The 27,873-nt window shown below is 38.7% G+C and overlaps 2 protein-coding genes across 2 annotated transcripts in view; one reads left to right on the top strand and one right to left on the bottom strand.

The window, feature by feature from the left end:
* Positions 1–27,873, top strand: part of LOC101746133 (protein CEPU-1) — a 71,646-nt gene that overhangs the window by 16,379 nt on the left and 27,394 nt on the right. The window lies entirely within an intron of this gene.
* The window catches only part of LOC119628919 (uncharacterized), a 572,605-nt gene continuing 547,085 nt past the window's right edge, over positions 2,354–27,873 (bottom strand). Inside the window, exon 2 of the mRNA XM_038013029.2 lies at positions 2,354–2,534. The gene's annotated coding sequence lies outside the window, so the exon portion shown is untranslated. The remainder of the gene's footprint in view (positions 2,535–27,873) is intronic.

Raw genomic sequence — 27,873 nt, 5'->3', positions numbered from 1 at the left:
TTACGGATGTTCGATTACTGTGAACCTTAAATATACTTAACACGCGATCCGAAGTTAATTTTCTTGGATTCGCTATGTTATAATTAAAGTATCGAGATCGTTCTGACGGATTCACAGAATCCGAAAATTCACGATTTTCTCATTATAATCCACGGATCATTTTGTACGTGCAAAAACGGCGCTCCATTATTTTTTACGTTTTTTATCGAAACTCGACGATGAAAAGAAGACCCGGAAAATGCCATTTCATTTTCCGGATACTTCGCAACGAAATTTAAGAACACCTTTAAATATTAGTATGTCATCTTGATTTATTATTGTGGACGACGATGATGATCCTATTGAGTTTTTTTTTTAATCTAACTTTTTTTTCGTGCTTCGAATGTTCCAGAATTTTCTTTTATGCTTAATACCTATTGACGGGCTTTAGTGGGATTAATAAAAATTGGTAAAGAGCAAGTTTGTAAAAAGCTCAATATTCAATAAAATTTAAAATAAATAAAACAGAAGAGAGCCGTTCGGATTGTCGTTAATCCCATTCTCAAGGATCCTTTGAAACCTCTGGGTCTATGGAGGGACTTCGGTTCCCTCTATATTTTGTGCCATATTTTCCATAGGGTGCGCTCCAAGAAATTGTTTGAGATGATACCATCATCTCGGTTTCACCATCGCACCGCCTGCCATAGGAGGAAAGTTAACCCATACTACCTGGAACCACTGCGTTCATCCACAGTGCGTTTCCAGAGATCTTTTTTGCCACGTACCATCCGGCTTTGTGATGAGTTTTCCTCCACGGTGTTTCCCGAGCGCTATCATATTAACTACGACAGCAGAAAAATATTAAATAGAATGATTCGCTTCTTTTTGGTATTATCCCTCTATTTAAGGAGAGTCAGCGCAGCATATTTTCTATTTCCATTCAGGTCATCATACGCCATCTCTGCACTCAGACCCTTTTCGCGCTTATCTTCTTTCGCACAGCCCATCTAAGTCTTTTTAAGACCCCCTCCCCCTTTGCTAGCAAATGCCTTCACTAGCAAACAACATTCCTCTCAAACATTGTTAAAATTTAAAACTGTGACTTCGAACACAATAGCTAGCGGGTACATTGAAAGGCCAGTGAAAGATATCTATGCCGAGAAAAGCTTTTCCGAGTCAAAGAAGCTAAGACTAACCATTGTTCAAGTAAGTCCATTATATTATCAAGGCTTCTATTGTAGTTCTTTCTGGAACGTGTAAAACGATTATGGGCAGCTGATAATAGGATTCGCTGAAGATTTAAAGTCCTGAAAGCTTTATAAAGTTGTTTTTTTTAGAATAAAAATATATACACTGAGAAATTTGTTGATAAAACAGTTTTTTACTATATTATAAGTGAAAAATATTGAAGTTCTAGCATTCTTTATTTAGAAGGGCCTTAGCAGAAATTATTACTTTGGACGATAATTGATTGTTGGAGATCATACTCATCACTACGTCATGAGACATGAGGTGATAGAAACTTTGACCAAGTGTCTCATGGTATATGAGAACCTGGCAGAATTTTTCAGAATGATCTACGCTATTTACTAAGTACTTAGCTATATAATCTTACCATACCATTAATAAAACATGAAAAAAAAAACATACTTCAAATTTTATCTTAAATTTGTTTTGTCAGTAAATCAAGTCCAAAAAGCTCAATAAAGGTAATTTTGGATAAAAACCGAAATAAGCTCACCAATTTTCATGCTGGCAGTATCAACAAAAGACCCCGTGAACACCGTCAAAGTGACACAATTTCCCTGACACTATCGCGACAATGCGGAATTCAGAAAGCCTTCAAGTTTCAGCAAACAAGCTTACGGAAAGGCTCGGCCATTGTGGGTCCACTATTGTTGCGATCTATTGTCGACCTATATAGCGATTATTGCTAATAGTCCCATCTGCTGTAGAAAGTAGACTGTTGGGATCTCATTACAGAGTGTATGGTTGAAAACTGGCTGTAGATAATTGAAAATACGTGACGTGGGGTACAAACTATGAAATCTACGAAGGTTTTGGAAATGTTTTCACGTTTTAGGAGGTTTCACTATAAAAATGGAGATTTTCGTAAAAAAAATATTTTACCTTTGTAAGCAAACGAGCATACGCCCCACCTGATGGTAAGTGGTTACCGTCCCCCATGGACTTCACCAATGCCAGGGGCTGAGCCAAGCCGCCGCCTACCGTAAGATTTTCGTTAATGTTTAGTATTTATTATTGGAACAGATGAACTCGCGATATACGTCATGTTGTTAAATTGAACTTATAGTAATAATACGTCCGTAGTAAATCTACTCGTAGTCCTAGTATGTAGGGCAGATAAGTTTTTTGGGTACTGACAAGTGTGCGTGCGCGTTAGTGTCTACGTCTGCTCTCACGCACCTAAAATTCTCCGCCATTGTTGTGCTCGGGTAATTTGCAATATTGTGTTTAGTGTAAAAGTGAAATAGACAAAAGACAATAAAATTTAATAGTGAAGTATTAAACAAAGATGAGTTCATCAGACAGTTCTTATTCAATTAGTAGAAGTTTATTTAAATATTAAAAAACCGTTCAATTGTTTTTTTAATGAGTATGGGAGGGCCTGGCCCCCCTACCCCCCGCCCGGGCTTCGCCCCTGGACCCCGGCTCGGTACTCCACGAGCTTTCGCCCTGGTAGGAGTAAGTTTTTTTACAAAAATCTTATTTCGTACAAGCAAATTTTTGAACGTTTCATAAAATATTCAAAATTAGCAACATTTAATTTGTCTCATCAGATTAAGTCAGAAGTTATTCTTTACAAGACCGCAACCAGGTCTCGGGTCTGGTTAACTTTCGTCATTAGACGAGTTGTTAGTAAAATTGGACAGCTACGTTGAAGATTACAGTCTGCTTTATTTTAATGAGTGTTTGTTATTAAGCTGCTATGGTTTTTTTTAACGCATAGAACGAGCTTACGGTCCACGTACAGTCCAGTAATCACCACCAGTTAATCGCCACTATATATGTAGTTACCAGAGCCGATATATACTTCTTGCGCTGGGGGTAGGACCTCTTGTGAGTCCGCACGGGCAGGTACCACCACTCCGCTTATTTCTGCCGTGAAACAGTAATGCGTTTCAGCTTGAAGGGTGGGGCAGCCGTTGTAACTATACTGAGACCTTAGAACTTACATCTCATGGTGGGTGGTGCATTAAAGTTGTAGATATCTATGGGTTCCAGTAACCACTTAACATCAGGTGGGCAATGAAGTCATCCACCCATCAAAGCAATAATTATTTTTTTTATCACATCGTGAATGCGTTCCAACTCATCTTGAAACTTGAAGTCTACGTATCAATTGTATGGTAGGTACGTAAATTAAAATTTTGTACGCACGCTCCGCAGCTGACGATACCGACGAGTACAGTGTGGCGGTAGGCTAACACCAAGAGGTTAGCTTTAAGCCCTTACCTGTTCATACAGACCATGTCCATCGGACATACAGGAGGGGGCGCCCTGGTGTATGCTGTTCGCCGACGACATTATTCTCCTTGGAGAGGAAGGGCCTGAGGTACTGGCAAAATGGAAGGAAAGGTTGGAAAACGTGGGTTTCAAGATCAGTCGAACAAAAACCGAGCACATGTTTTGTGATTTTGGCGTTTCTTCAGACTTCACGCCAATCGCCTTAGATGGTGTATCCCTGCCAGTCTGCTCCGACTTCAAGTACCTCGACTCTATACTTCAGAACAACGGCAACATAGACCGTGATTCCCTGGACGACGCATCGGACAAACGCATAAATCCTGGAAGAACTAGGTGTCTCCACAAGACTCTCCACCATTTTCCTACGTAGGTTTCTAGAGTTTTTCGGTCACGTTGCGAGGAAAAAGGGTGACAATCTCGAAAGACTTCTCATCACCGGCCTAGTGCCATGCGCTGATTTGATCAGATTAAGACGACTTTGGACTCCAACATAAATGTCGCTATCCACTGCGCGGAGGATAGGAATTAATGGAGGAACATAGTCCTGACAAAAGTGCTCCGTAAAGGTCATGACCCTCAACCCTGAGGAATACGATGCACGGAGGAGGAGGAATGACCCTAACAATGCAATTATAAATTAAGATTTTCTTTGAGTCTCTGATACATGTAACATTTTAAGACCGAATAATTTTCCGGTTTTCGCCGGAGGTACGCCTTCAAAGGCTTACGAGCGCCTCAAAAGCCCTAACATAATTGATTGACCCGTATTTGTTACGCAGTTATACGAAACGCTTTATTTAAATGTATACACATTTCGAAAAACCCCGAAACACCGAATTTAATTTAAACTCAATTAAAACACGATCGGAACGGGTCTCGGTACATGTAATAGGAAATTCATGTAATAGACTACAAATTAGCTGCCAATTAATAATGTGTGTGTATACTGGAAGTCTCTGGATCGGAACTTTAATAATTGAAGAGGTAAACGGAATTGCCTTGAAAACTAATGAGACGAGAGCACGTTACACGGAATAAACCATTTAACTTATTATTATAAGCCTCATGAGCCAAGTTTCGGGTTGTGTAAGGAATATTAATGCTTGGTCTATTCGAGGTGAGGTAGCGATGACTTATCTTCGCATAAAGATGTGTGAATCCTTTAATTCTTAGATATTAATTTAAGATTTATTAATATCATCGCAGGATTAATATGATAAAATGACCAATCGGATTGTCGAAAATCATATTCTCGCGGATTGTTGGAGCCTCTGAGTCTGATGTTTTGTATCGTATCATGGGGAGTGCTCTGAGGAATTGTTTCAAATGATCCCATCTTCTCGTTATTATCATTGTACCGCCCGCCACCGAGGTAGAGTTCCTCTATAATACCTAGAACCACTGCGTACGTTACTTTTTCTATTCCGCGAACAGACATATTTTCTGCTATGTACTATCGGGCTCCCCTTTCCGAGCGCTATGACATGACCTTCTTTAAGCGAGGTTCAACTGATGTTTAGTGGTTACCGGAGTCCATAGCATATTATTTACGGCAGAAGTAGGAATCTGAAAAAGGTTGTACTGGATACGGCTAAACAAAGCAGAGATCTACACAAAGCAGTTCCTAAACATGAAGAATGGATTAGCAAGGAGTCATGGATGTTGATAGAGGAAAGGAAAAGACTAAAAGAACAAGGCATTGTAAACAATAGTCAAAGGGAGCGCTACAATCAATTGCATGCAGAGATTCAAAGGTCTACTCGGAGAGACAGAGATGAGCACATCAATAATATGTGTGAAGAAATTGAGGGACATGCTGATAAAGTGCAGACTAAGGACCTTTTCCTGAAAGTGAAGCAGCTAACAGGTGTCTTCAAGCCGAAGAAATGGATTATCGAAGATAGTAGAGGTAACACCTTGACAGAAATGGAACATGTTTTGGAGAGGTGGAGAAACTACTGTTATGACCTATATCGCGATGAAGATAATTTATGCACCGCCAAAATATGGGATGACCACCTGGAAGAGCCTCCTATACTACTTTCTGAGGTTGAATATGCAATACAAAAACTTAAGCACAAGGTGGTTGGTCCGGATGGCGTGTCGGCAGCGATGCTTCAAAGTCTCGGTTCAGAAGGGATAAACATTATCCATCAGATATGTACCAAGATCTGGAAAACAGGCCAATGGCCCAGTGATTGGACAAAATCTGCAATAGTACCACTTCATAAGAAGGGCTCCACAGCGAAGTGTGAGAACTACCGAACTCTGTCGCTCATGTCCCACGCGAGTAAAATACTCCTTCGCATAATAAACAGCAGACTATCAGCTTTCATAGACCACCAGATACCGAGAGAACAGACTGGTTTTGTAGCTGGAAAAGGAACTCGCGAGCAAATTTTGAACGTCCGAGTGCTCATTGAGAAATTTCGCGAGTTTAACAAGCCTCTGGTGCTATGCTTTATAGATTATGCGAAGGCGTTTGACTGTGTTCGGTGGAGTAGCATGTTTGATGTGTTAATTGATATGGGCGTTCCTTCTCATCTCACACTATTGATACGGAATCTGTACCTTGATGGTTCTTGCTTCGTGAAACTGGATAATCGAGGATCTAAACCCTTCCATACAGAACGTGGAGTACGTCAGGGCTGCATTCTGTCACCCAAATTATTTAATATCTACGGCGAATACATAATGAGAAGAGCACTTGAAGGCTGGAATGGCGGTATTTCCGTGGGCGGTGAAACACTCACGAACCTGAGATACGCTGACGACACTACCATGCTTGCATCAGATGAGGAGGAAATGGCAATTCTGCTGAACCGTGTGGAAGAAGAAAGTGCTAAACTCGGTCTTAAAATCAACCAATCCAAGACCAAAATAATGATAATAGATAGAGCGCAACTTCTTCCACGTTCTGATGCACTCAGTGGCTACGAGAAATTAGCAGAATTCATATATCTTGGGTCGCAAATAACATCCGAGGGTGGCTGCATGGGGGAGATACGCCGAAGATCCGGAATGGCTAAAAGTGCGATGGCCAATCTCAGGAAGATATGGAAAAATCGTAGCATCCGATGTATAACCAAAGTGCGCTTGGTGCGGGCACTGATCTTTCCCATATTCCTCTACGGGGCGGAGACATGGTGCATAAAAAGCCGGGATATCAAAAAGATCGATGCCTTTGAAATGTGGGTGTGGCGGAGGATGCTGCGAATACCGTGGACTGCCATGCGAACAAACGAGTCCATTCTAAGGCAGCTAGACATCCGAAAAAGGATCTCTTCCATCTGCCGGGAACGTGTTATGAGCTTCTTCGGACACATCATGCGGTCTCCCAGACATGAATTAGAGAAGCTCATAATTACGGGTCGAATGGAAGGCAAGCGCGCCGTGGGCAGAACACCAGCCAGATGGTCAGATCTGGCAAGAGAAGCACTCGGTGGTAGTCTGTACCATGCAGTCCATGCCACCCATGATCGGGTGCATTGGAAGTACATCGCATGTGGTCGCGATCCCCAGTAGTGAGGGAACGATATAGAAGTATAGAAGAAGGCAGGATGGTGGTATCTACCTGTGTGGGCTCACAAGACGTCCTACCAAAAATAATAGTCAAGCAAAAATGCGTTTCGCTTTAAAAAAGACAGCCGCTGTACTGTAAAACTAAACCTTACAATTCACGTCTCAAGATGATTGGCGGCATTTATAGTGTTGATGTCTATGGGCACCAGTAACCCCTTAACAACAGTTGGACCGTGAACCCGTACACCTGTCTAAACAAAAAAAAATACCGTACTGACTCGTAAACGTACAATAAATACTATTTCTTTGGCAATTAAAAATTTGTCTTGTAAAAATGTTAACGCAATATTCGAGTTTGGCTAACACCAAAAAGACGCATGCTTTAAATTTAAAAGACTTAAATATTTAAACGCTAATTCTTTTTCCTTGGACCACGTTCCAAGACCGATTGCCTGTCAGAGCATGGCTGCTTGATGAACTGCGTTGTCTCGTTGGACTGATGGTGCGTGCTTAGCCACGGTGCTTGTACCTTCATACAGTGGTGTGCTATCATTCATAACGTTCCGTTATTATAAATGCATATTTTGCGCACAATGCAAATCACATTATACGCTTTACGAGCTTATTTCGAGAACTTAATAAATTTATTTTGGTGATTATGGAAATATATAATAGGAATATATATTTTTTATTGCTTAAATGGGTGGACGGGCTCACAGCCCACCTGGTGTTAAGTGGTTACTGGAGCCCATAGACTTAAACAATGTAAATGCGCTACCCACCTTGAGATATAAGTTCTAAGGTCTCAGTATAGTTACAACGGCTGTCCCACCCTTCAAACCGAAACGCATTACTGCTTCACGTCAGAAATAGGCAGGGTGGTGGTACCTACACGTGCGGACTCACAGGAGGTCCTACCACCAGTAATATTACATGACAATGAAAGACTTAACTGCGTTTTCTGTAATATAAATACGAAAATAACATTTAAAGCCCTTAATATCTCTATTTAAATTAATATTTTAGACATTATTATTAAATTATGTAAAATTGATTATTCTCTTCATTGAATGACAAGTGAGTGAACTTGTTTAAGAAAATTCTTTATAAAACTGAAAATGTTTTTCTTTAAATATATTATGTTAAATAATTCGCAAGTATTGATAGATGACATAGCATTAGATTTTAGACGACAAAAATTAAAGTTATGATGAGTTTGAAAGAGAGACCATATCAGCGCAACCTTAACTAGTAGGTGAGTTCACGGGGCTCAAGCCTGACGATGCTGCTAACACGAACCCTAGCAAGAGCAGAGCTTTGTAGAATCTACCACCGGATCGGAAACGCGACCCACTGAGGAGATCCGGCGAGAAACTCAATGGGCTGTGTCTGTGGATTAATTTACTCGCCGAGCCCTTCGTCGCAAGCGACCGGTTCGACGAGAACGATGACCGTGGAGCTCTGTGTATTTGTATCCAGTACCTGCATGAGTCGATCTATTGTCGTGCTTTCTAATTTGCTAAATTTGCAGATAGCACAGTATCTCATCTATGGTAAAAACTTCACGCCTCTGAAACTCATCCTAGCCCATAGAATAAAGGTCCTCGGTGAAGCCGTTAGAAGCGATGCAACTTTATGTGGGTGTTAAAATCCAGTTGGCTAGATTTTATTTTTGTACGGACATGTTTGACACGTGCTTACGAGGTATTTCCACGACAAAGGAATAATATCGTGTAATATAAATTTTAATAAAAAGTACGGAATGTTTATTACTTTGCATATAATTTACCCAGTTGTATGTGAGACTTTTGTTCCCGGCTCGGTGGTTTTGTTTCAACCGGTTATCTTCACGACACACACACTGGGTCTGGACAAACCAATCGATGACTGGTCGGGGATGGATACGGAACTTGTCCAGCAAGGTATTCTAGGTCCCCGATGTACGTCTAGGATTCAAAAAATGAGTAAATGCACATATGCACCTGGGACTGCCACACGGAGCTCCTGGACGCGTGCACTGTTCTAGATTCACTAGGCCTTTGTTAATCTCTATATACAACAATGAATTGCTGTTCGTTAGTCTCGCTAAAACTCGAGAACGGCTGAACCGATTTGGCTAATTTTGGTCTTGAATTATTTGTGGAAGTCCAGAGAAGGTTTAAAAGGTACATAAATATGAAAATGCTCGGAATTAAATAAAAATAACAATTTTGTTTTTCCTTTGATGTGTCCCATGACGGACAGGGATTCTTTTTGTTTGTTTTAAGTTTATTTTATAATATACAAAAGTTTAGGTCTTTTATTTATCGATTGAGGCACTACGAAGTCTGTCGGGTTAGCTAGTTTATTATAATTGAACGCACCCACGGTCTTCGAATTCGGTAATGTTTAAATATTATAGATTTGGTTCCGTGTTGCTCGGCTCCCGTTCGTAATCGATGTGTGTGTGCATGCGATATAACTTCGTTGTCATTTGATGGATCCGAACGTGGAGATCGATTGGCGTTGTAAAATGTCACATTTAAAATTTGCCGTAAAGACGGCACACCCAATAAATAGTAGGGTAAGTTCACACCGACAGGTACCATCAGTATTGAAGGGCGGCAGAGTTGAGACAACAAACCTCAAGCCTCAAGGTGGGTGGCGGCTTACATGTTGTGATGTCTGCGTGCTTCACTAACCACATAACACCAGGCCGTGAGACCATTCACCCGTTTATAAAAGAAAATACATTAAATCGAAGCTTTTTTTCTTATAACACTAAGCCCTGTCTTTGTCGATCGGTGGATTTACGTTAAAATTATGAACTCAGTTATTTTTATCAGCAGATATGTGTGTCTCTATGTTTTTTTTGTTGCATAGATGGGTGGACGAGCTCACAGCCCACGTGGTGTTATGTGTTTACTGGAGCCCATAGACTTAAGCAACGTAAATGCGCCACCCACCTTGAGATATAAGTTCTAAGTTCTCAAGTATAGTTACAACGGCTGCCCCGCCTTTCAAACCGAAACGCATTACTGCTTCACGGTAGAAATAGGCAGGGTGTTGGTACCTACCCGCACGAACTCACAAGAGTTCCTACCACAGTAATTACGCATAATTTTGCGGGTTTGATTTTTATTACACGACGCTGTTCCTTCACCGTGGAAGTCAATCGTGAACATTTGATGAGTACGTATTTCATTAGGAAAATTGGTACTCGCCTGGGATTCGAACACCGATGCATCGCTCAACACGAATGCACCGGACGTCTTATTCTTTAGGCAACGACGACATCAAACATTTAACCACAGTGCGTTTTCAGAGGTATTTTTTGCCACGTACCATCCGGCTATGGAATGAGCTCCCCTCCACGGTGTTTCCCGAGCGCTAGGACATGTCCTTCTTCAAACGAGGCTTGTGGAGAGTATTAAGCGGTACGCAGCGACTTAGCTCTGCCCCTGGTGTTGCTGAAGTCCATGGACGACGGTAACCACTCGCCATCAGGTGTGCCGTATGCTCGTCTGCCTACAAGGGAAATAAAAAAAAACCACTTAACACCAGGTGGCTATGAGCTCGTCCACTCATCTAAGCAATAAAAAAAAAATGTTATGCTTAGTGACATTTTATTAGCTTGCTAAGGCACCAAAAAGACTTACGAAGTAACGTTATGTAATTGGTCGCTGTATGTTTTTGGGGACATGATGCGGCATAATGTCGGTCGTCTCCACACGAATAATTCATGAGAAAAAATCATGACAGCCGGCATATTTCCTTTTAAGCCTACATTTATCATGCGTCAGCCACAAACGTGTGTGAAGTCAGGACTAAATAAATATAACAACATTTCTCGTGAAGTACCGAAGTTTAATGTTTTGTTTGCTTAATAAGTTGTTATTTCGGGTTTGTAGTGACCTTTTTTTTATGATTATCATTCTGCGTACATAATAATATTATGGAAAGAGTCCCTCTTTATTAATTTGGAAATGCAAAATCGTATATTTTATTTTGTATGTCCTTTAATGTGCTCTAAAAAAATCACGGTGCTAAGTAAGCAGACGAAAATAACTGTCATTTTTTTTTCCTTTTTAGTGACACTGCCAGGCTAATATTCGGTAATACAACTTGTAACCTGTACTGGTGGTAGGACCTCTTGAGTCCGCACGGGTAGGTACTACCGCCCTGTCTATTTCTGCCGTGAAGCAGCAATGCGTTTCGGTTTGAAGGGTGGGGCGGCCGTTCTAACTATACTGAGACCTTAGAACTTTATATCTCAAAGTGGGTGGCGCATTTACGTTGTAGATGTCTGTGGGTTCTAGAAACCACTGGGACTGTAAGCTTGTTCATCCATCTAAGCAATAAATAAAAATGCAAACCCGTTTATTTCCCTAGTTGAAATCATCCACAGTATAATTATGTATTGGTTTAATAATACTCTTTATTGAAGTGAAAACTTCTTTAGAATCGTTGTGATTTCAAACCGGATGCAACGGAAAAAACGACAGGTAAGAGACACAAATACAAAAATGTGTAGGATGAAGCCAGCAAAGAATGAGACTGAAATATACATACTATTTAATACAGCGCCATCTGTGAGATTTTTTAATACTAACGTGTGTATGAAAGCTCTTGTAGTGAATTTTAATTTAGGATTATACGTGAAATTAAAATATCAATTCACAGAGGGCGCTACCTTACAATTATTTACTAATGACAAAATTTTACATATACTTAAGACGTTTAGGATAATTGTATTTTAATTTTGGAAGGTTTCACTTCTACCACGTGTGAATTGCACACATTTTGTTTTATTATGTGATTTACATTTAGTTTCTTAACGAATTTTCTAAGTAGTTAAATTGCAATCCGAATCGCTGTGTAGTAGGACATACTGTGATTGGTCGGATCTACCGTTTTGTCGATTCAAACGCTGAACTAATTGCATCCGGTATTCGTATGCAAATGGAATTCCGATACCCTGTCTCACTGCTCCAAAATAATATAGTTAACACAATTAGAAAACAAAAATACGAGGGAGATCATTTACGCAATCGTTGATTGAGAGATTAAACGAGGTAAACTATTTATTGTTTTAGTAACATACAAATACAAAAGATGTATAAATGAATACTGTTCATTAAAACGAAATAAGCTTGCCAAGTGATCAAGTTTCACGGTAGGTAACGGCTTGGCTCTGCCCCCGACATTTCTGATGTCCACGGGCAACGGTAATCACTCACTATCTTGGGCTGTACTTGCTCGACTACAAGGGAAATAAAAAAAAAACTAACAAAATACGCTTTTATAGAAAATCCAACAAAAAAATAGAAAATAAGTTTTAATAAATTTGAATTAAAAATAGTGTAAGAAAAAATGATTTGATTGTAAAAAAACGTGGGGTGCATGGTATCAGTAGTTATAAATATTAGTAGTTAAAAAGAATTTTCTGTAAAAGCGTATTTTTTTGTTTTTTTAAACTATTATTTATTTTATTTAACCTACTAGCGACCCGCCCTCGCTTCGCTTCGGAAACATTAAAACAGACATGAAACCAAAAAAATTAAATAAAAAAAATATTAAAAAAAGTAGCCTATGTTCATCAGGGACAATGTCGGCTTCTAATGGAAAAATAATTTTTCAAATCGGTCGTAATTTCAATTTTTTTTAAATATTGAATTGTCATCGGTCCTTAATTATTATACCAAATGTTGAGTTAATCCGACGTTTTGAAGGGGGTCAAAATCATGTTCAAAGATTCCGTTACATACTAACATACATACGTCTGCAGTTAAAAAAAGCGTATTAAAAACAAAAAAATCATTTACAGAGAAACTTTTACAAGGCCATAATAGTCTGTGGGTGTTAATAAAAAGCTGTTTCGTACCAAAAGTCGCAACCCACCCTTTTCCTGTTCGCTTTATTCCAGTCATCCGAGTCGCATTACGTCCAAATTTGTGACACATTCGAAGCGAAATACTGTCTAAATGTTTTTGTACGTTGCCATAAACCAACGACTTTGTTGATAATCGTATGAATCTACTTGACAATGTTTGAAGTTACTACGTTAGTTGACATATAATTTCTCGTACTAAATTGTTCCTCAGAAACGTCGTGTACAATGATTTGCTCTGAGTTGTACAAATTAATAATAATATACACTAGAGGTCCCGCAGTAGTCGAAATTCGACTATAATTAATTGGAATTGTAAGTTTGTACACTATTATGATTGTATTTTATGCTTCTATAATCACAAATTTCGCCAAGGCTACACCATAAAAAAATATTAATAAAGACAAACAATATTTAATCTATTCTCAATTTGACCACAGACGTCAAGAACAAAAGTTTAACAATAAATAGTATGCATGCGTGTGTGCGTCAAATAAATGGTATGTAGTGTGTGTAATGTTTTCTTTATTGCTTTAATGTATCTTTTATGCATTATTTAAAAAAAATATTAGCAATGTGCACTTCTTCTCTATATTCTCTATAAGTGTGGAAAATTTCATACTCCTCCGTCCGCGCAATTTTCGTAAAAAGGGAAACAAAGTTTTCGCTTCACGTATTAATATATAGATATATACTGGTAGGACCTCTTGTGAGCTCGCACGGATAGGTACCACCACCCTGACTATTTCTGCCGTGAAGCAGTAATGCGTTCCGGTTTGAAGGATGGGGGAAGCCGCTGTAACTATACTGAGACCTTAGAACTCGTATCTCAAGGTGGGTGGCGCATTTACGTTGTGGATGTCTATGGGCTCCGGTAACCACTTAACTTCAGGTGGGCTGTGAGCTCGTCTATTCATCTACGCAATAAAAAAAATGTATATGTTTATTGTGTTAATTAAAATCGGGCAGTAGAATTTTCATTGTCGTCAAGCATATGGTTAGCTTGATCGCGAGTGGTCATAGTCGCTAATAGATATTTGCGATGCTAGGGATACAGACAAGCCGTGGCTGGTCATACTAGCAAGAGATGTGAAAATAAAAATCTTACAAAAGAAACAATTCCTTCGTGGTTCATGAGCGTTCAGTACAAAATAAAAAAAAATCATTTAATTTAGACCATTATAAGTCCATATGTTGTTAGTAGAGTAATACTTATAACTATGTTAGTAAAATTAAAATTAGCAAAATTATTATGACATTTAAACTAAGAATTTAATAAAGATCAACCTTTTCCTTTTTACAGCGAAAATGGCGCCTCAGTTTCAAGGAATCTCTCTGCAGACAAGCTTTATTTTTTCTGTCAAATAAATCAAGAGCACCACTAAATTTTTGTACAGTGTATAGAAATCGACAAAGAAACGGATTCTCTTAGGAAATAAACTGAAATCCTTGGGATACACCGTATACTGATCACATAAATCCTTACATAAAATATTCGTAGAGTCAGCCAAAGGGTACGTACCCAATCCAGCAAGGCTCATCAATCATTTCTTCACCACAGAGAATTGTGACCTTCTTCAAGACCTCGCAATTGTCTCAAAGGAAAGAAATCAAACAAAATAAAATCGGGCCCATCTGAATACGGAACCTTCGCAACTCAAGATTTATGATCCAATTCTTTAAATCTTATTTTTGTATTTTGCTACGAAAATCTTGCGAAATAATTCGGTTTAAGTAATTTGATCTAAATTTCTTTGACAACTTTTGTCCCACAACCTGCGAGTAATTTGGTCTATTATGTTTTATTTTTCTGGAATTCATATCACTCGAGAAAATTTTTACTGGTGGTAGGACGTCTTGTGAGTCCGCGCGGGTAGGTACCACCACCCTGCCTATTTTCTGCCGTGAAGCAGTAATGCGTTTCGGTTTGAAGGGTGTGGCAGCCGTTGTAACTATACTTGAGGCCTTAGAACTTATATCTCAAATTGGGTGGCGCATTTATGTTGTGGATGTCTATGGGCTCCAGTAACCACTTAACACCAGGTGGCCTGTGAGCTCGTCCACCCATCTAAGCAATAACAAAAAAATTTTTTTAGCCTGAAGCCGTTGAAAGCTCCTTTTAAGCGGTTCGCTCTGTAGGCTACTGCTTAAGTGTACATCTGGCATTAATGATGTCCATGAAAGACGGTCACTGCACGGTACACCATCGCCATCAATCACATTTGGTGGCGAGCGGTGGATCGTATGTTCATTTGTCTTAAAAGGCAATAGAAGAAAAAACAAAAGGAAATAAGGCCAGATGAATGTTGCCGTGTCGTTTTTTGTTTGTTTTTAATGTACACATCACTACTTTTAATGTGACTGCTATATTCTCATTTCATTTTCAGTTTTTTGAAGATCTGTTTACACAAACGTTTCTCTATAATTGTCTACTTCGGATTTTCTTTCGGATTTTTCCTCGAAATTGGGTAATTTTCGTATCATTCTATAAATAGTTGCCAGGACTATAGATAGGGTGTGACTTCAGTTCGCAGAAATGAGGACTATGGTACACTTATTTATTTATAAGTGCCGTGGAGCGTAGACAGTTATGGGCTGAAAACTAAAATAGCTATTTCAATGTAAGTGAATTTCGATAAAACGTCAAAAGGTGGACAGTTACAATGTGTTAGACTCTGAGATCATCTAAATATTTGCACTGATAAAAAATCTTAGCTTAATTAAATCGTCTTATATTTCATCTCAGTGAGACCTTTCAAAATCCTTCCATTAGATCTCACTGTTCGTCCTCACATTACATTGAGTCCTTCATTTATCAGGATATCCTCTATAACGGATAATCAAAAATGTTTTTCACCAAAAAATAGTTCAGAATCAGTCAGTCAGATTGAAAATCAAATTTATGGTTGTTTAATATTTACTTTGTAATTATTATCTTTAGAGGATAGCAATATAGTATAAAGAAATAGGCAGACAGGAATCGATTTTTAAGGTAATAAGAACTCAACACGTGTTAATTCACGGAGTTTCTTGCCAGATCTTCTCGGTGGATCACGATTCCGGTCATGTGGTAGATTTACCGGAGCACAGCTCTTGCTAGGGCTAGTGTTAACAAGCCCTCCCAGTCTGAGCTCCGAGACCACACCTTCCAAGCCACGCGTAGTTAGAACAGTTCCTTAGGCTACTAAAGATTAAAGAAACAACACTTGTGTGCGCACGAAATACTTCCACAATGAAAGAAAATAACATAGTTTAATCAAAAAAATAACTATTTTCTTTTTATTTGCATATTTACTCGTGGTATTGTGCATCTACATAGCATGTAATCACCGTCATGTCTATATTGGCGACGTGGCAGATATGCGCTTGAAGAATATATTATTATATAAATAGGTCAGCCGTTACATAAAACAATTGAAAATTTGACCTTAAGCCTCAATGTAGGTTTTTTTTTTATTGCTTAGATGGGTGGACGAGCTCACAGCCCACCTGGTGTTAAGTGGTTACTGGAGCCCATAGACATCTACAAAGTAAATGCGCCACCCACCTTGAGATATAAGTTCTAAGGTCTCAGTATAGTTACAACGGCTGCCCCACCCTTCAAACCGAAACGCATTACTGCTTCACGGCAGAAATAGGCAGGGCGGTGGTACCTACCAGCGCGGACTCACAAGAGGCCCTACCACCAGTTATTCCGCAAATTATAATTTTGCGGGTTTCACTTTTATTACACGATGTTAGTCCTTCACCGTGGAAGTCAATCGTGAACATTTGTTGAGTACGTATTTCATTAGAAAAATTGGTACCCGCTCGCGGGATTCGAACACCGGTGCATCGCTTCAACACAAATGCACCGGACGTCTTACCGTTTAGGCCACGACGACTTGACAGCAATCGTGCCGCCGGGCGCATGTTTAACAACCTAACACACGACAAAAATCACAAATAACAAACTAAAATCTTAAAGTCAAACAGTAGGTAAGCGGCTATTCGTTTTTCTGTTCTTACCGTAACGTTTATCCGATTTAGTTGAATCCTCAAACAGTACTTTTTGGAGTTTCCGGGAAAGTTTCTAGTGTTTCAGAGAGCTTAATCTCATCTTTCAAATTGAGCAGTGATATTCAAGTTCCGGTTTCTATGGGTTTCATCCCCATCGTGGGGGCTGTGAGGTCGCCCATTAATTTAAGTGAGATTGTTGGAGCTTCCGATCAACATCATTTACCTACCTACATTTTTTTTTATTGGTGGTAGGACCTCTTGTGAGTCCGCGCGGGTAGATACCACCACCCCGCCTATTTCTGCCGTGAAGCAGTAATGCGTTTTGGTTTGAAGGGTGGGGTAGCCGTTGTAACTATATTGAGACCTTAGAACTTATATCTCAAGGTGGGTGGCGCATTTACGTTGTAGATGTCTATGGGCTCCAGTAACTTAACACCAGGTGAGCTGTGAGCTCGTTCACCAATATAAGAAAAAAAAAAACGTAAATCATAAAAAGAAAATCTTAAAGTCTTAAAAAATCATGTCAATGGCTACGACACTATCACATATCCCCACAGACAGTTTCAATTCTTGTAATCCTATCAGAAGTTAGGTACGGCTTAACGGAAAAAGTTGTAAGCATTCGGTCCTTGATCTAAGTTCGGTCTCATAAGTACAAACTCACTTGTGGATCTCCTTTTTTGCGGGGACAGGTACATGAATCATTGATTTTTAAAGAAGCTTGCTGTAATAAATGTATCTTTTCCCATCACTTTGTGTTTGGGTATACTTCGTTGCCTCCCTGGAGAGTTAGTTCAAAAATTGGTTAGATTATGTACATTGATGTATACTAAATTAAATTTCAATATTGCTGGCGTTTCGCTACTTTGACAGTCAAGCTTAGGAGCCACCAATTAGTGCTTAATGCAAAGTCAAAATCGTCGTTTCAAAATACAATGGCTGTGCCACTCTTCCTATAGAAATGTGTGGTTGTTTCGTAGTAGAAATAAGCATGATACTGTTATACCCATACGCCCCTACCGTCTCTAGTCCCGACTGGGCTCCGACCCGGTCTGAGGTAGGGCGCCGGCCGTGAGCGGCAGAAGTTTTTATTGAGGTTCAATTCCCACATACCCCACCTGCCGCGCTGGTGGCTGCCGGCGATTTTCTCTTGTGGAAAAAAAACCCATCCGCCTGACTTACTCACTTTACCAGTAAACGTCAGTTGGTCAACTTTTTTTAAATACTAGAGAATACTAATAAATAGTACGAAAGACACTACTAAATACTAGTTCTTACAGAATAAAGCTGCTCATTTTTCGTTGAATTTCTTAGTGAAAACGGTGCTCCGGTCCTAGATCGTATTCAACAAAGTGGAAGAGTGTTTTTTTAAAATAACCTTACGAACTCTTATTTTTGTGTTGTTTTGGAACGAAGTTCCTTATGGGACGATTCGGGGGGTACCCTAACCGCGAAAAAGCGTCCGTAACATAAGATTTTTATTAGTAATGCACACAGTGTACGACTTAACTTTGTAATAACGTACAAAAAATAACATATTTTTTTACCATTCATTGACCACGATCTCAGAGCGTTCGTTTGCGCAATACACTAACTCTTATGCAAACAATCGTGAATGAAGTGTACCACAATAAGTTCGCACGTTACCGAATGACCGTGAGTTGTTGCGAAACCTCCAGTTTTATTTTCTTTATACCTCGAATAGAACTTAAAATTAATATTTTTATAATAAGGAACTTCGTTCCTATCCGGTGTCCCACGGCACCACACATCTTTTCTTTTTTATAACGATAATTTTAACGGTCTGCAACTGTTTGGCGAAATCACAGATACATAAACTGTTCAATAGGACACCAATGTATTTCTAGTATTTGTATTAAATGAACTATGTCTTTGTAATTAATATAGCCGAGATGTTCCTTAGCGGGAGCGTGAAGGGAGAATAAATCAATATTTAATTATCCTTCTTCCACGTTCCTACAGGAAATTTATTGTATAATTATTTTTGTTTATAGAATGTGAGAAATTTTTGCAGAAAGTCTATATTTATAATTACTAATATAGCAGCGCATTCAAATTCAAAAGAATGAAAACTATCAAAATAGTTATTGTCAATCGAAATCAATATATTGTAGATTAATAAAGGGCTTTGGTACTCGAGCGCTTAAACCACAGCACTCAATGCCGCATTGGCGATACACCAAGCCCGCTTATGGTTCTTTTTTTTTTTTTTTTAAGAACTGAATTGAATTAAAAAAACCATGAAAACAGTAAATTTTAATTTATAAGTCTAAATGAGCCCAGCTGAATGCGAATAAATATTATGATGATGAACCAGTCATTTTCATAATTAAATGAATAAGTTGTTTGAAAGAAAAATATCGAATGTTATTGGAGACAAGTAAAATTAAGATCGCAAACAATTCATGAATAAGCCTGACAACTTATTTACATTTAATTTCCTAAAAATTTAAAACTACTGATAATAAACTTTCTTGGTTTCAGCACCTTTTATTACTCAGGTTAGAAAGTATTTTTTGTGCTTTAGTTGTTTAATATAGTTTACTTTATTTATATTCTCTGAGGCTTCGAAAAATTCATACGATGAAACAAAAATTTCTGTGACCTCCGGCTGCCCTATGTGTTCCGGGTTTTCTATGCTGTTGCTTTAGCTGAATTAGTCCTTCTTCTCACGGATTTTGTCTCAGGCGAGAATCGGACGTTTGGGTGAGAGTGAAGAGAAGCTGTATAGTGATAGTGGGTGTCTTCTACAGTATTGGCACTCTTGTATACCTCACGCGCAATCCATGAATCCGTGTTCGGTAGAACTTGTTTTTTAGTTGGTTTAACTCAAACATAGCACAATCATCGTTTTCCGCTCCTGAGCAAAGATCCAGTGATTTCTTCCTGCGCCCAAAAATCATTTTTCGTTTCCAGTGAACATCTAATAAGACGCCCAAACAATCTAGCACTTAATATGTTTATTCATTAAATAAAGGACAAAAGAGACGTTTAATTAATAGGCTTATATGGGATTCTAATGACCAATTAAATTCATCATCTCAGTCCAAAAATCTTACTAATCAAAATGCCAGACGAACAACTCTGGATGTTTCATGATTTCCGACTACAATCTTAAAACCATCGCACAATTTAGCTGACAAAAGGCGACGCTGATTAAAGAGGAATGGATGGAGGCTCTTACTGTTTGATTGAGGGATTATACTGATGATAGCAGCTTCGTTGACTTTAACAATGGACGCCTTATTGTTGTTCAAGTTTTCGCCAGCGGCGTGGACAATAACGAAGATGTAAAGGGCACCCGATAAAGTTTCAGAAAGTTTGTTGACGCAAATGAACCCGTTCGAATGAATAAGTAAATTTGTTGAGACGATCTGTCTGTTTATTTCGAGTTTTAATCTTTCGTATTATTGAGCGCATCAGCAATTTCAAAATCGAACGAGCTGAAGTATCGTCTTGGTAATTAATATTGATAGCTTCTTGTTTTTAAAAGTCATACGTAACCTGTAAGCAAGTGGTGTGACATTATTTTGAACCTGTCCAGAAAGGTACCCCAGATTGTCGAATTCTGTGTGGTTTAAAAGGCTGGTGAATAACTTTAAAATAAAATCGAGGCTTGGATGGCTTTACTGGTGGTAGGACCTCGTGAGTCTAGATGGGTAGGTACCACCGCCTCGCCTATTTCTGCCGTGAAGCAGTAATGCGTTTCGTTTTGAAGGGTGGGGCAGCCGTTGTAACTATACTGAGACCTTAGAACTTATATCTCAAGGTGGGTGGCAGCATTTACGCTGTAGATGTCTATGGGCTCTGGTAACCACTTAACACCAGGTGGGCTGTCAGCTCGTGCACGCAACAAAGAAAAAAAAATATTGGTGTTTGATATTATTTTGAACGCATCCAGGCAGGTACCCCAGATTGTCAAATTCTGTTAGGTATAAAAGGTTTATGAGCGATAAGTGGAAATAAAATTGAGGTTTCGAATACATTTTTGAAAGAAGGTGATGAAATTCGCACTTTTGTGTCCATAGATTCTGGCAAAGGATCAATTTCTGCAAAAACACACAAATTTTTCTGTCAATTTTTATTCTATGTTCTATTTCGGATCTTTAGTACTCTGTACAAAGAGGCGTTCTATGAAAAGAGCTTGGTCCGAATATTTGCTTTGATAGAGCCAAGAAACTGGAAAATGACAGATTAAGGGAGCTCTTCCCGTTCTGTATTGCGGCTTAATGAGTTTGTTTCTGTGAAACAGTCCATACACAAGGGAGTTTCAATTAAGCCGTCTTAATATTATATTAAAAATCGTTATTCAATTTAATATTAAAACAAAAGTGCTGGAGAAAATAAAATTAATTTCAATAAAATGATTCTTATTGGTAAATGAAACTGCATTCTAAATCGATGATAAAATGAATAAATTTTGAAAGGCTAAATATATTATAAATCTATACTTCGATACTAATATTATAAAGAGGAAAGATTTGTTTGTTTGTTTGTATTGAATGGGCTCCGAAAGTACTGAACCGATTTCTTTCACTGTTTGGAAACTACACTAACCCCGAGTGACATAGGCTTTTTTTTTTTATCAGGAGGAAATCGCCGGATTTCCGCCCTCCCCTGGGGATGGAAGGCGGGGCATGTGGGCATGTCGGAGTCGAACTGACTAAAACCTCCTGTCGCTCAACAACCCGCGTCCGAAACTCGCATGAGACAGAACCCATGAAAAGGCAAAGGGGGGAAAGTGAAGCGTTTAGTGCGGAGCACATCTCTCCCATCACCCTCCCCCTCGGGACACCGGACCAGCGGTCGTCGGCGCCACGACCACTAGCCCTCTCGGTCGGCAGGCTATCCGGAGCCCGCCTAGATGGCGCCAGTTAGAATGGGTTATCCTACGGAATAGCTGGGTCAGAACCAGCGTGGGTCGAGGAGAGCCGGCCTTCCATAACCCGGATGCTCTTGCGTAAAACGCGTGCAGAGCAGCTTGCACGTCGTCTTCTTAGACCCCCTTCGCCCCCAGACCGACATATGAAGGAGACCCGAAACACTTAGAGGGCCAGGGCTTGGGCGAGATCCGCCTCCCTGGCCCCCGCTCGACGGCGGCGGGCTTGCGCGTCTCTCACGCGCCCCGCCGCCTCCTTCTGCGAGATGGTGCACTCGCAGAAGTCGAGCATCGCCTTCCACGGAGTGATATAGGCTATATTCTTTTTAAAAAAAAATAGGGATCCTTACTAAAACTCCAATAGTTTTAATATATTTATTTTAGGCAGTGGCTTGGCTCTGCCCCTGGCATTGCTGACGTTCATGAGAGACGGTGACCACTTACCATCAGGTGGGCCGTATGCTCGTCTCCCTACAATGGCAATAAAATATATATATATTAATGTTAATAAATTAGAAAAATCTATATCTATACTAATATTATAAAGAGGAAAGATTTGTTTGTTTGTTTGTTTCGAATAGGCTCCGAAACTACTGGACCGATTTGAAAAATTCTTTTTCCATTAGAAGCCGACGTTGTCCCTGATGAACATAGGCTACTTTTTTTATTTTATTTTTTTGGTTTCATGTGTGTTTTAATGTTTCCGAAGCGAAGCGAGGGCGGGTCGCTAGTAATAATATAAAAATAAATAAAAAATAGATTTTTTATTATACAAATATTATTTAAATGAAAATAAAAGCTCTTTAAAATAATAATTATTATTCAAACTACCTTGATAATTTTCTATTTTTAGAATTCTGACGCAAATATAAGGGTTAATGTGTGTGTATTATAATTTTTCATTTAGAAATTTTTGTCAAAGACCCGAGCGAAGCCGAAGTAGCCGCTAGTATAATATATTATTGTAAATAATACCGTGTTTTCTTTAGATTATATATCATAGATATGTTAACTATTGACTTCTGTGATAAATGAACAAAATCACCTGATAAAATCAAACCTGCGCAACTCAAATACATTGTGCATTTACTATCTTGCGGGCTTGTGTTCGCGAACAGCTTTGTGCTTTCATTTAATAGTACGATCGCCTTCTTCGTTAAGCATTTGTCTTTTACCACCTAAAAAGTTAGATAAGCATACGGCGGCCATGAAGCCAACTCCTTAGCCACCAAGGTCTTTTTTAAAACTGTACTTATGTGACATCAGGTCACAACGTCAAGTTTTTTTTTTTTTGACTTTGTAGGCAGACGAGCGTACGGCCCACCTGATGGTAAGTGGTTACCGTCGCCCATAGACTTCAGCAATGGCAGGAGCAGAGCCAAGCCGCTGCCTACAATATTTGCTCATATGTAGCAATAAAATCGTTTCCAGAAGTATAAGTTGTAACCAAAAAAATTTTTGAAGTTTTTTCTTTAACTGAACCGGGATACATATGTTCCGCTCTTCTAACTATTCATGAACCGAAGGGTCGTTTCCAAATCGGAAACTCTCAGTAAACAAAAGTAACCCTGTATTGAGAAAAACAAGATGGCGCCCGGAAAACATCACACTCCCCTGCCATATCATCCATCACTAGGGAATATAGGGGCGCCAGGGTCAGACAGGGCTAAAACTATTTTTTATTCATAAATTTCACCCCTTGTAAGTGTTCTCATATGTTAGTAAAATGGACACGTTTTTTGAATATTCTTAAAAGATTGAGTTTTTGCTTGTACGTTATTCATGTCAAATAAGTTTTTTCAATGTTAGCACCCAGCATGGAGTATAATAAATGTAAATAAGTACCAACCAGCACTCGAAAGTTGATCAAATTTTATAATATTTTTAATTCGAACTTGACTGAAGACTAGCGACCCGCCCTCGCTTCGCTTCGGAAGCATTAAATTTTATTATTGATAGGCGAGTCCCGCCATGTTGCGCGCGGTACGGTACGACAATAACTGCGGGTGACGTCGCGGGGCGAAGATAGTCTAAAAAAAGTAGCCTAAGCTACTCCTTATATCATCAGCAACCTGCTAGTGAAAGTCTCAACAAAATCGGTCCAGCCGTTCGAGAGATTAGCCGGAACAAACAAACAGACAAACAGACAAAAATTTAAAAAAATGTTATTTTGGTCTATGTACCGTATATAATAATATATTCATATGCATGTGGTAAAAAGCGGTTATTACAATATTACAAACAGACACTCCAATTTTATTTATATGTATGTGTAGATGGAACTTTCTATCTCGCATCTAACATACAAAAATGCTTATTGCACTGTTTTTTAAACTCAAATTAATTACGAAATCAGAATATATTTCTTCTAAAAATTATTAGTAGATAATTCTTACTCTACTTAAAATATAATTTTAAAAGTAATTAGGTTAAGTACGATCATTGAGTCAAACAAGGCTATATAAACATTTTATCTTCAACTCCGCGCAGTTGATTTCGTTATTATTTTTCGTCTGTATCTTTTTAACCTTATCAAATACACATTTAAAATAGAAATGAAAAATGAAAATTCTATAAATGCGAATATTTTGAAATCTCCCGATGAAAAACTTACTGCTTAAAATGGATATTTAAATTTCATTTCTTAATTTGGATGCTATTGTCAACTTTAGGCACTCACCTTGAGATAATATCGACGCTTGAAAGGCAAACGTGACTAAGCGACAATAACTGCTTTGTACATAAATGATAGGCAATAACCATATTCGATGCGCAAAAATATGTATTTCTAGGTCTATTAAAATTATTTCAATCCTACAGCTAGATTCGTTAAAATAGATTTATTTTCAGGTATTTCAACTTTAAATTAGTCTACTGTAAATTTCACGCATTGTCGCTTAGTCACGTTTGCCTTTCAAGCGTCGATATGAGCTCTGAGTCTCTGTTTTATAGTACGACGGCACCATTCAAACCGAAGCGCATTACTGCTTCACCGCAGAAATAGTTAAGATGCTGATACCTACCCGTGCTTGCACACAAGTCACCTTCCCTACCACTACAGTACATTAAAATTATTATTAATTAAAATAAATAAATTAATTAAAATTAAACGCAGCGACACAATCAAACAGGATAATTGAGCCCATTTGACTACTCACTGCCGTAAGGTCGTCCAACTATCTAAGCAAAAACACGTGTGGTTCTCAGAGACTGCCGCGGTAAAGCTATTGCATAGCATTTTTTATCAACTTTTGCAATTATAATTAGACAATAATGATTTAACATTAAAACAATAATAAAATAAGACCACCTCCACGCTATATTTATAAACATTAACAAAAACAAACCATTAGCTGTCCCCTTCACACTTATAAACTAGACCGCGCGAGAGAAAGATGGGCAGACTTTTCATGATGCGCATGCTGTGCTACATGGTAGGCGGAGTCGGGGTGTTAGGTTTTATTTTTGTTATGGAATTTCTTGATTCGATCGCCGCGCGCAAAGCCCGCGATAAAAGCTATGCAATAGCTTAAAAAACTACTATTTACCTACTTGTACCCACTACGTTAAAGTCGACTTCCACCTTAAGAGACGTTAGGTTTCAATTCGGGACGTGGCCCGTGACAATTTAGTATATGATTGTGTCAAGAATAGCAACATCTCATCTCTTCTAATAGGGGTCGCAAAAGGTAACAGGATTCACTAGAGGGTATTATTATCTATGATATCTGCCTATTTTAGTACGACATTAAGATCGCTAGTCGGGATTAACTGCCTACAAGAATGGTTACTGCCATCCTCCCTATTCCTCCCACGACGGTAATCGTTACGGAAATCAATCTTTGTCTTAAAGAAGAAATTTTATCATAGTAATTCAAATAAATGAACTTCACAAAAAGACTACACTAAAAGTTGAAGAGGATGCTTAGACTTGTCGGTGAAAAGGTCAATGAAATTCGCGGAGTCATCAATCATTCTAAGAAGCAAAAGAGCTTAAGAGTTGAAAGGTTAATGCAAAAACTGGTCGAATTAGTTAACTTTTAAATCTTAAGTTTCCATAAATATTTAACTTACTAATTATCTTACTTACTTATACTTACATTTTAAAATGCAACAGTCATCAATAAATAATTACTTTTATGACAATTTTAATGATTGCAGGATTTGTAGGAAGATGTGTCTTGCGGATCGGTAACTTTTTTTTGTGTTTGTTTCTAAGCTATTCAATAATTGGAAGGACGATCGTTCCAAAATCAGAGACAGTCATCTGATCCCAAACTAGTACTACCAGGGTATTAGATACTGATACGTATTCGTATTGTTGTGCGCTGGGGTTCGGGATAAATAAAAATTCTACCGAAGTACAAATTAAAACTGTATTAACACTTAGAACACTTAACGAACACTTTACAATTCTTAGTTCACTTCTTCCGCTTCGCTTCAGGTGATCCGTTCGCTGTTTCGCTTCGAGTAGACCCGATTACTAACTGCCTTCGTGTTGTCTCTGCAGCGCTTTTATAGTCGATACGACATCTCCACAATTATCGAGAACATTCTTGACAGGTCGAGTAGCTGCGACATGTGTTTTCGCTATCTGACAATAGATGGCGTTGTACTTCTCGAGCGTAACAGTATTCTTATATATAGATATACATATTTATATGCATTTATTGATGTATCATAGTCAAACAAGGGGCGAATAAACCTGTTCACTATACGAATTTTTACTAATCCACGACCCTTGCCTCATCCAGTTTCGCTAACTACTGATTCAGTCGTGTATTCGTAATTTTAATGTCATTAAGAATGACATTAAATTGACGTCATTAAGACAGAATGTGCACGGAGGATTGAAAATTTGAGTGTCTATGAGCTGTTAGATCTACTCATCATCATTCTCCTGCTCTTCTCCCAGTCACATAGGATCAGGGCAACATGCTTTCTCCTACCATACTTCTCTATTATATGCCAATTCTTCGCTCGCTCCTCTCTTACACATATCGTCTTTCACGCAATCCATCCATTTTTTCTTAGGTCTACCTCTTCTTCTTAGATCTACTCATCATTTCCTGCCCTTCTTCCAGTCACCTGAGGTCGACGCAACATGTTTTCTCCTTCCATACTCTTCTATCATATACCATTTCTTCGCCACTCCCCTCTTACCCATATCGTCTTTCATACAATCCATCCATTTCTTCTCAGGTCTACCTCTTCCTCTATATCCTTCCACATTCATAGTTAACACTCTCTTACCAACCTCATTTTCATTTCGTCTCAACACATGTCCATACCATTCCAAACGCGCACTCCTCAGCTTCTTCTTAGATCTACTAAGCTGTAATAAAATAAGTGGTGTATTTTTGCTTTAATTACTTTCATTTTGAATTAGACACCGAAGATTTAGCAAAATACGTGAACGAATTGCTTTATTTTTCCCAATTGCGGCGGGAATTCGCTTTCACTCCATTACCAGTTAAAACACGAAACGGGAATCGTGTAGGTCAAATCTACGCGGGGTTTCGCATCCATCATTCTGGGCTTGGGCCTCGAAGCGTGACAGCTGAAGTTGCGGCCGCCCTTATTGCTATTGTTATTGGACGTCATGAGACGATAGAGTGCTTCCCTAAAGAAGGTCGAGTTAATTAGAACGAGTCTCTGGTAATGAACCGCAAAAATCAACCTTCCGAATGATTTATTGAAGATGCCTTATCAAGTGTACATCGATTGGAGCTAACTGAGTTACTTTAAAACGAAGTGGAATATGAAATAAGTTTAAAAACTAGCTGTACGCGTCCGCTTCGCTGGGCATTTAAAATTAACATTATTATTTCTCACCCCCACAAAGATTCTCATCATTAACTCCACCGCAACTGGTGTAGGGAGTTCAACACTCATATAAATATTAGCCTATCCATTAAGTACATGTATTTTCTACATCAATACCAAGTTTCAAGTCAATCGGATGCATGTTCAGTAGTTATAACGGAACTGTAGATTTATATATTAGTATAGATTCACTTAATTTGCTCAATCTCCAAACTATTTTCACTTTAAAATGTATATTTTTTTAAATGTGGTTCACTTATTAATTAAAACATAAATGTATTTGGGACTA

This window comes from Bombyx mori, chromosome 9 (assembly GCF_030269925.1).
Source record: "Bombyx mori chromosome 9, ASM3026992v2".
In the NCBI taxonomy this organism is placed as follows: Eukaryota; Metazoa; Arthropoda; class Insecta; order Lepidoptera; family Bombycidae; genus Bombyx; species Bombyx mori.
This window is presented reverse-complemented; position numbering and strand designations above follow the sequence as displayed.